This window comes from Theobroma umbraticum, unplaced genomic scaffold, assembly GCF_002168275.2.
Source record: "Theobroma umbraticum cultivar Fairchild unplaced genomic scaffold, ASM216827v3 scaffold_239.1, whole genome shotgun sequence".
Lineage (NCBI taxonomy): Eukaryota > Viridiplantae > Streptophyta > Magnoliopsida > Malvales > Malvaceae > Theobroma > Theobroma umbraticum.
Window position 1 is genome coordinate 622,053 of NW_018397273.1, and position 8,390 is coordinate 630,442.

Genomic DNA, 8,390 nt, shown 5'->3' on the forward strand with positions numbered 1-8,390 from the left:
ATTTCAAAATTCAGATACGAAGTCCTAGTCCCTTTTGATTGACCATATCCAGTTTTCCGGAATCTCGAAACCATCTTCACTGCCAAAACGCACGCTTGGACGTGATATGGTCTTATGGGGTAAAGTTGCGCCAGTCAACAATGTGAGAACAAATTTCAAAGCCTTTGTCCACAACCATTGAGGAGCCCCAACTCCTAAGTCAATATCCAATATTCATACCTGACACTTTGCAGCAGTCTTTCGACTAGCACTTTTTATTTTTCTACAGACTTTGGAAATTCTCCCAACAATTTGAGCTAGGGAATTACATTTACTTTCAACACCAAGACCAAATTGTAGCAAACAACACAACCAAACGTAAGCAAAGTCTTACCTGACGCAGCCTCGTCTTTCCCCATGATATCAGCATAAACAAGGACATTTCAATGCAAAAATGCCCTTGCCAACTCGGGAGAGGTGCATCACAATATTGTAAAACGAGAAACTCTTATGCTTATTCAGTAATATTTCCCAGATTTGCAGTAGCCAGCTCAATCACTTGAAAAAGTGCCACTTCAGCGCTTACAACACAACTACAGATGACATGAGAAAGAAGCAAGATCTGAAGTATCGGTGTAGAGCAATAAGAATACACATGGTTTCGGCTACAAAAACAATGTTCCTCTACCCGCCATGACTAAGTTTACATATACAGGTTTTAGGGTGACCAAGATTCTAAATTACTCCAGTTGGTTCGTCAAGTGTCATGGATCAGGTAAAACCATTGTTAGGACAAAGCGCATGGCGCGGAGCGTCGTCGAGCTTTTTATATATTATATATTTTTTGTGATTTTTTTCACATAATTTTTTATTAAATAATTAATATAAATTAAAAATAATAAAATAACTCTACAAGCTCTATTTAATTTTACTCAAACTCTTAAATTTTTTTTCTAACTCTTTAAATTTCTCCACACCTCTTTCCCTTTCTTTATTTTTATCTTTCTCTTTTTTTTTATCATTTCATTGTGAAATTATGAAGAGATAAATTTTTTTCTAATTTTTAATTTATATTACTATTATTTATATTTATTTTTTTTTAATTCTATTCTATTTGCATACATCTTCTAAGTTTTTATAGATTTCTTTTTCACATTTTTACGAACCATCAACCATAGGTTTTTTTTTTTTTACGTAGGTTCTATCTTTTATTTTCCATACTTTTCTTTTTTCTGTTATATAAATTTTATTTTTAATTATTTTATCTTTAAAAATTAAAAAATTATTATGTAATTTTCAAATATAAATTCTGCATCTGAACATTTGGTTCATTGGTTGGTGCATTATCCTCATGCCTAAAAAATAAGATTCGAATTCCCATTCCCTTAATTATAAAAAAAAAATAAGTTCTAATGTTGTATTATTGGTTGTTCCTTAAAATTTCGCTAATATATCATTTTTTATTAATCCTAGTTATATAAGAAAAAATTATTTTGAATATATTTTTTTAATGTGTTTTACATTTTATATTTAGTTGAAAAAAATTATGTTGAGTATTTAATTTTTTAAACAATCTTGATTAAATAAAAGAAAATTATTAATTTTGTATATCATATTTAACTATTTATATTTTATGCATTATAGTTTAATATTTTATATTTTAAGTTTAAATAGAATAAAATAAAAATATTAGATGTTGACTTCATTAATTTTTTAATCGTTTATATTGAGAAAGACAAGACTCCAGAACAAAATGAATTATAAGTTTTTTACAAATAATTTAATTGTTTATATTGAGAAAGACATTACTATTGTTGAAGAAAACTTTCCTAGAAGATTATTATAAATATTTTTTTCTTGTTTCTTTTAATTTAGATGTTATATAAAATTATTATCTATTATGAATCTTTTGATTGCTAATGATTAAGTTCAACATATTAGTATTAAAAATTTTTAGCCTTTATTCCTTTTTGTCTTTACTCCTTAATAAAAGTTGGCTAGCTCTGCTCTTGACAAAATGGCTTTTTCAACCTTGACTATGTTAAGATTTGTAAACAGCACATTTTTCTAAAGATATGTGGTTTCTTCTGCACCATTTCTATGAGAAAATATGCACCCAGGTTTATCATAGGTAACATGCTTGTCACAAGGCCGGCTTTAGTATAAAGACACCAAAACGCTTGCTTTAGACCTCCCAATTTTATAGACCTCATAATTTTATATAATATAATTAATTATATTATATACATATAAAAATTAAAATAATTAATAAATTATTTCTTAAATCAAGTGTTTATTAAATTTTAATTTTCTCTCACTTCCTAGCTCTTATTAATTCTTAACTATTTATCTCACTTCCTCACTTTTGTAAAAGTCAAAATAATTAATAAAATTACATGTTCTCTCACTTTTTCAATTATGTGCTTAATAAATTTTTATATTTTATCACTTCCCAATTCTTATAATGCTAATAATTCTCAATTATTTTTTCTATTTTCAATGAACATTATATGTTTTTTAATAATATCCAACTAACTGTAATTTTTTTTTAGTTTCAATAAAAATGGTCTCATTTAAATATTAAAACACTTTAGGCCTTTAAAGGTATTGAGACGCCCCCAGCTTGTCATGGATAGGCAAACTAATATTCTGAAAAATAAAGAAGGCTCAAACATTGTCCAATAATGGAGTTTGAGTATAATACAAAAATCTCCTGTAAACTGTGGAAGAAGAATTCAAAAACTGAATCGGGAAATTTTCTAATTGTATTTCATCTCATGATTAATCAGTTCCAGAGTTCATTGTGCTATTTATATATAGATGAACTTTTGTTAACAAAACTAACAACCCAAAGAGCAAAATTGTCCACAATTACAAGTAAATAGTAAAAGTATGTTAAGACTAGTAAATAATCTAACTACCACTAACTGACTATTTACACTTTAAGCAATAGTTAAAGGGTAAACTCCACATACATCCTTTATGGTATGACATATTCACACATAGCACCTTGAGATTATTTTTTTCCCATATAAAACCAAGTACTTAACTTATGTTTTTGGAGTAAGAGTATTAAATTTTCAATTAGATTTTTGTAAAAAAACAATAAAAACCTTTCTGTTATCTTTATTTTAGTTTTGAAATAACAAAATTGATTTACTTGAAAAAGCTTAAAAGAGTTTCCAAATGTAAAGAAAATCCCCAAAGAGTTTTAAAGTTAGTTTTAAATTGAAAGATATTTCTAAATCTTCAAACTTTAAATTTCTAGCTACAAAAATATACCTTTAGAAAGTGAAGAATTGATTATTAACTATACAAAAAGCAAAACCTCTTTTTTTATTACAAGAAAAATCAATTCTCAAACAAGTACATATCGATTCTAAAGAAATAAAAGCTATTAGACAGAGCGAAACTGAAACTAAGGAGTTGACATGTTGATTCTGGAAATTTCAAAAAGAAAAAGTCAAAAACTTGGAGAAGAAGCAAGTATTGATAAATGGATAAGAATGGAGCGCAAAATTTCAAGCTTGAATTTTTTAGATTGGCGCCAAACACACATGACGAATCAACACCAAAAGCATAACATGTCGATTCTAGGAAAATACAGAAAAGTGCAGACTTGGAGCATATAATGAAGAATCAACACTAGATGAAGAACATGTCGATTTTCAAGTAAAACAAAAAAATACAAGCTTTTCATAATTATGAAAAATCGACACCAAAGGTACAACATTTTGATTCTACAGGCACAATAGACAAAAGTCCAATTGGCAAAAACGAAAAGAAAAGTTTTAAGTTTCATTCCAATAGGTAGAAAAAGTTCAAACTTATAAATATCTGCCCAAAGGACATAAGAAGAAAGAGAAGAAGAAGAGATTAAGAATCAAAAAAGAAGGAAGAAGAAAGGGAAAACAAGATAAAAATATTTTTAAAAGAGCTAAAATAGAAAAATTCTTCCTTTATTTTGGTGGTGAGTTGACCATCTCGAAAAATCATATTTTTCCTCACTACAAAAAGTTTCTAAGCTTAGATACTCTTATTTCTAACTTTTATTCTCATAAAGCTTAAACCTTTAGTGCTCTCATTACTCATCAACCTTTTTTAAAGGCATAAAGTTCATACCTTTGTAATCCACTATTATATTTGGTTAGACCTCCAAGAAAAAAGTAGTGCTGAAGGTTATATCTCCTTCAAAAGGTAGAGAGTTTGTGCTTTAACCCTAAAAAGGCAGAAATTTTGTGAAAGGTTGTGCTTTAACCATGAAAAGGTAATGATGTTGTGAAGTTATGCTTCCTCCTCTTAAAAAGGTAGTGACATTGTGAGGTTGTGCTTACTCCTCTCGAAAAGCAATGTTTGTGTAAAGGTTATGCTTGCTCCTTGAAAGGCAATTTATAATAGATTTAAACTCCTTGTGATTTGAAGGGAGAGGACGCAAGCATTAAAATTAAACCTCTATAAAATTGTGGCTTTGCACTTTTTAACTATTTTCACTTTTATACTTGTTATGCTCTATAATGGAGGTATATGAATTGTCCAAAGATGAATCATCACCCTAAGTGATAAGCAATGAGAAGTATCTCGTAGACTAGTTGACTTGTATTTGCTTTTATACAAATCCTTAGCCAAGGTATAATGAGGATTCGGGAAAAAAAGTTTTCATGGATTTTTCGATAAGAAAATTTCAAAGTCTATAGCAAACATGGAAAGACACAAAGGACACTAAACTATGCTCTTTATTCATTCTAGGGTACATGATGATGGGATTGAATTACATAGATAAACTGTGCATTGACTAGGTTAGTCAAACCACATTCACCTTTCTAATAACTGAGGGCCATGATGTGTTACTAGACATCAATCTTGGTCCATGACTATATACTGATCAATTAGAGATTTGAGGATTAATTAAATACATATTTAATTAATAATAATTCTAAATATGATTTAGAATTACAATTATACTCATTGCCAACAAAATTAGAAACCTAATAAATCACACACATAAAGTGAATTATCAAAATTAAATTGAAATTCAATTGAATGTGATCTAATTGATTTTATAGAGACTTAATCTGATTAAGTATTGGGTAAAATAAAAAAAGTGATTTGATGGAGTATAAAGTAAAAAAGAAATTGACAAAATCCATAAAGCATGGGATTTGCATTTTTTATTAGTTGAGCCAAGGATATCGGCCTAGCAAAACTTATTCCCTTTGGCTTTGTTTTGGACTTGATTTATGTGTTTTAATTACTTTTGGCCAAGTCAAAAATAAGTTAGAAAATTAATTATACTTATATAACTAAACAAAAACCCCGATTATACCTAATTAGCCTAAGACATCTTCTAATTCTTATAGGGCATGAAGTATTGTCAATTCATCATATAAAGGACCCTTTAGCTATTCCATGATAAGATAGAAAAAGATCTAACTTTAGTTTCTCATATGTTAAGATAAGATCACAATCGAAAGAAAGAAACACAAAGGAGTTCAAAGTTGAGAGTTTGCTAACAGAAACTTTGGCTAAAGGATTCACTCACTCTTAGTGAAAAGATTTTGATAATATATTGTGTGGATCTCCATTAGAGGCATGACAATTGTACTGTTATGGTTTTGATCAATCCTAATTGGTATACAATAAGTCATAAATGAAATCCAAGGAGAATATCGCCCAAAAGAAGTCAACTACAGGGTTTTAAGTGCATGCTGAAATTTCTCTCATGTAGTTTGATAGATTAGTTTCAATTAAAATGATCTAAGGCTTAAAGGATTGTAAAATTTTAAATTTTCACTATGCATGATCCACCTTAGTATGTTTTAAGTCCTCAACAGTGTTATCAGAGACTCTTTTAAGTAATTTAATCTAATTTTATGTTTAATTGTTGAAGACAATAAAACTGTTTTGTTTATGTGCAAATTTAATGCAAGGTTTAATAAAAATTCTCAAAACGATTTTGAATGGATTTTTCAAATCTTATACGTGGATTGACCTTCAACAATTACTGACTTCTACAAAGCCATATGGATCTATTCTTAAGGATGTTAAGCCTTAAATGAAGAGATTAGCTCTGATATCACTTGTTGGTAACTTTGAAGTGCTAGAAAGGGGTGAATAACACTAAAACATTTTAAGCTCAGCCCTATTGAGTTGTTAAACTTGTAACTAATTAAAGAAAGAAATATGTAAAGTTTGCAATAACTAAAAGACACCAAGTAACAAACAGTAGAAAGAAGTGGATAATGCAAGAGTATTTATAGTGGTTCAGTCCTTTTGACCTACATCTGCTACCTTGATCTCTCAATTAAGGATTTTCAATCCAACTTTACTATAACAATGAAATGTATAACTTCCACCAAATTTTTACAAATGAGTATCTAACCCAAGTTTTAATCTCTTACAACAAGCTTTAGAGTGTTTCTCACACTCTAATTTTCAAAGAAAGAGAAGAAGAAGAAGAAGAAGAAGTATAACTCTGATATTTTACAAATCTGGAAAGTTTACAATCAAGCTTAAACACTTTTTCTGGATTTAGAATGAAGGACAACTATTTTTGGTGAAAGACATTTGACTTTTTGCTCAAAATAGCTCTTCTTTCTTCCAAATTTATTTATTTTTTACCGTTGGAGCTTCCTTTATACTTGAAGAGTCAGATTTTTCTGTTGACAGTAGTTTTTAGCCATTAGAGACAACTCTTATGTCATTCTAGCTATTTTTTTATCTTCCAATGCTTAAATTCCAATGGGCTAACAGAGTTTGGTTAACTGGTTACAGGTAGCTCTAACCAATTATAGGTTTTCTGCCTTGCACTATCTTATTGCCGTGATCTATGCTCTAATCAATTACAAGAGGCTCTAAACAATTAAGAGATCTCTACTTTCAAGTTTTTCTACTCCAACAGATTTCCTCTAATTGGTTAACTCTCCCCTTAACTGATCCGAGCTTCACATCTTTTAGCCTTAACCGATTACCACAAGCTCTAATCAATTAAAAATTCTTCAAATTTGCACTTCTTTATTTTGGCTCTATTTAACAGTCAACTATCTTTTCAAACTTGATTTTGGAGCTTAAGAGTACTGGGTCTTTGTGCTCTAACCGATTAACTAAACTTTTTAATCAATTAATATGAATTTGTTATCAGCTTATAGCACTTCCTCAATTAATTAACCCTAGTGCTAACTGATTAAGGCTCCTCTATCTTACTTTAAGTCAGTGCCTAGTTATGCTTCAACTGATTAAGGCTCTTTATTAATCAGTTACTCAAGTTCAATCTTTATTAATCACTTTGCTCTTTCTTTCTTTAACTGATTAACTCTTGTTTAAATTTAGTAAGCTTCTTGACTTGCCTTTAGTTTTCAATTTTGTTAAAGGAATTAAACTAAATCCTACACACTAAAATAACAAGGTTAGCCATTAATGAATGAGGAATGTTTTATTATTATAAAAAACATATGAATTCAACATAAAAATCAAAACTTTTTCACCAAAATAACATTTTTTAGTATTAAAAACAAGTTTTCAACAATAAATTACGAAGCATAAAATAATATATCAAAGAAAATATTTTCCTAAGTTGAATGCTAGCTATAAATAACAAAGTGAAAATATTTTCTTAAGTGTAAAAAAATAAATCAATATAAAATTATTTTCCTAAAGTAAATGCAAGCAATAAATACTAATATGGAAATTAAAAAAAGGCACAAGTATTTTATAGTGATTCGACTTTTGTGATGCCTATATCCACTCTTTTGACAACTAAGGAATTTCCAATCCATTAAAAGGATTCTTACTTTTTAACAAAATCAAGCGATAAACCTTACATTGGCTTTTATGAAATCAAGTGATAACTCTTATACAATCCACAAAAAATTATTGCTTTTTAACAGGATCAAATGGTAACCCTTACAATGGTTTTTTCATGAGATTAAATGATAAGCCTTACAACAATGGTTTTTCAAGAGCTCAACCGCAAACCCACAAATAACTTTTCAAGGTTAAGTTAAAACCTTTACAAAATGTGCACAAGATAGAATGAGAATGCCTCAACAAAGGCTGTATGGTAAAAATTTTAGCTTAAGTATAGTGAAAAAAGAAATATCAGCTCAAATAAAGTCAGTATTTAACTTTGTAAGCTTGTGGAAAACTAAAATGAAGTTAGAGAGTAAAGATAAGCTTTTAGAGGTCTTTCTAGGGTTTGAAGTTGTAACTCAAGTCTTCTGTTACTTCCAAACAGCTCAAATGAGGTTATTTATAGCTAGTGTGAAGTAAGTAGTTGTTAAACACAAATTTGAATCGAATCTGACCATTGTTAAAGCTTGAGGGTCGACTACAACACTTCTAGGGTCAACTGTAACACTCCTAGGGTCACCTACAAAGCTCATAGTGTCAACTATATTCTTCAAATTTCTCAAATT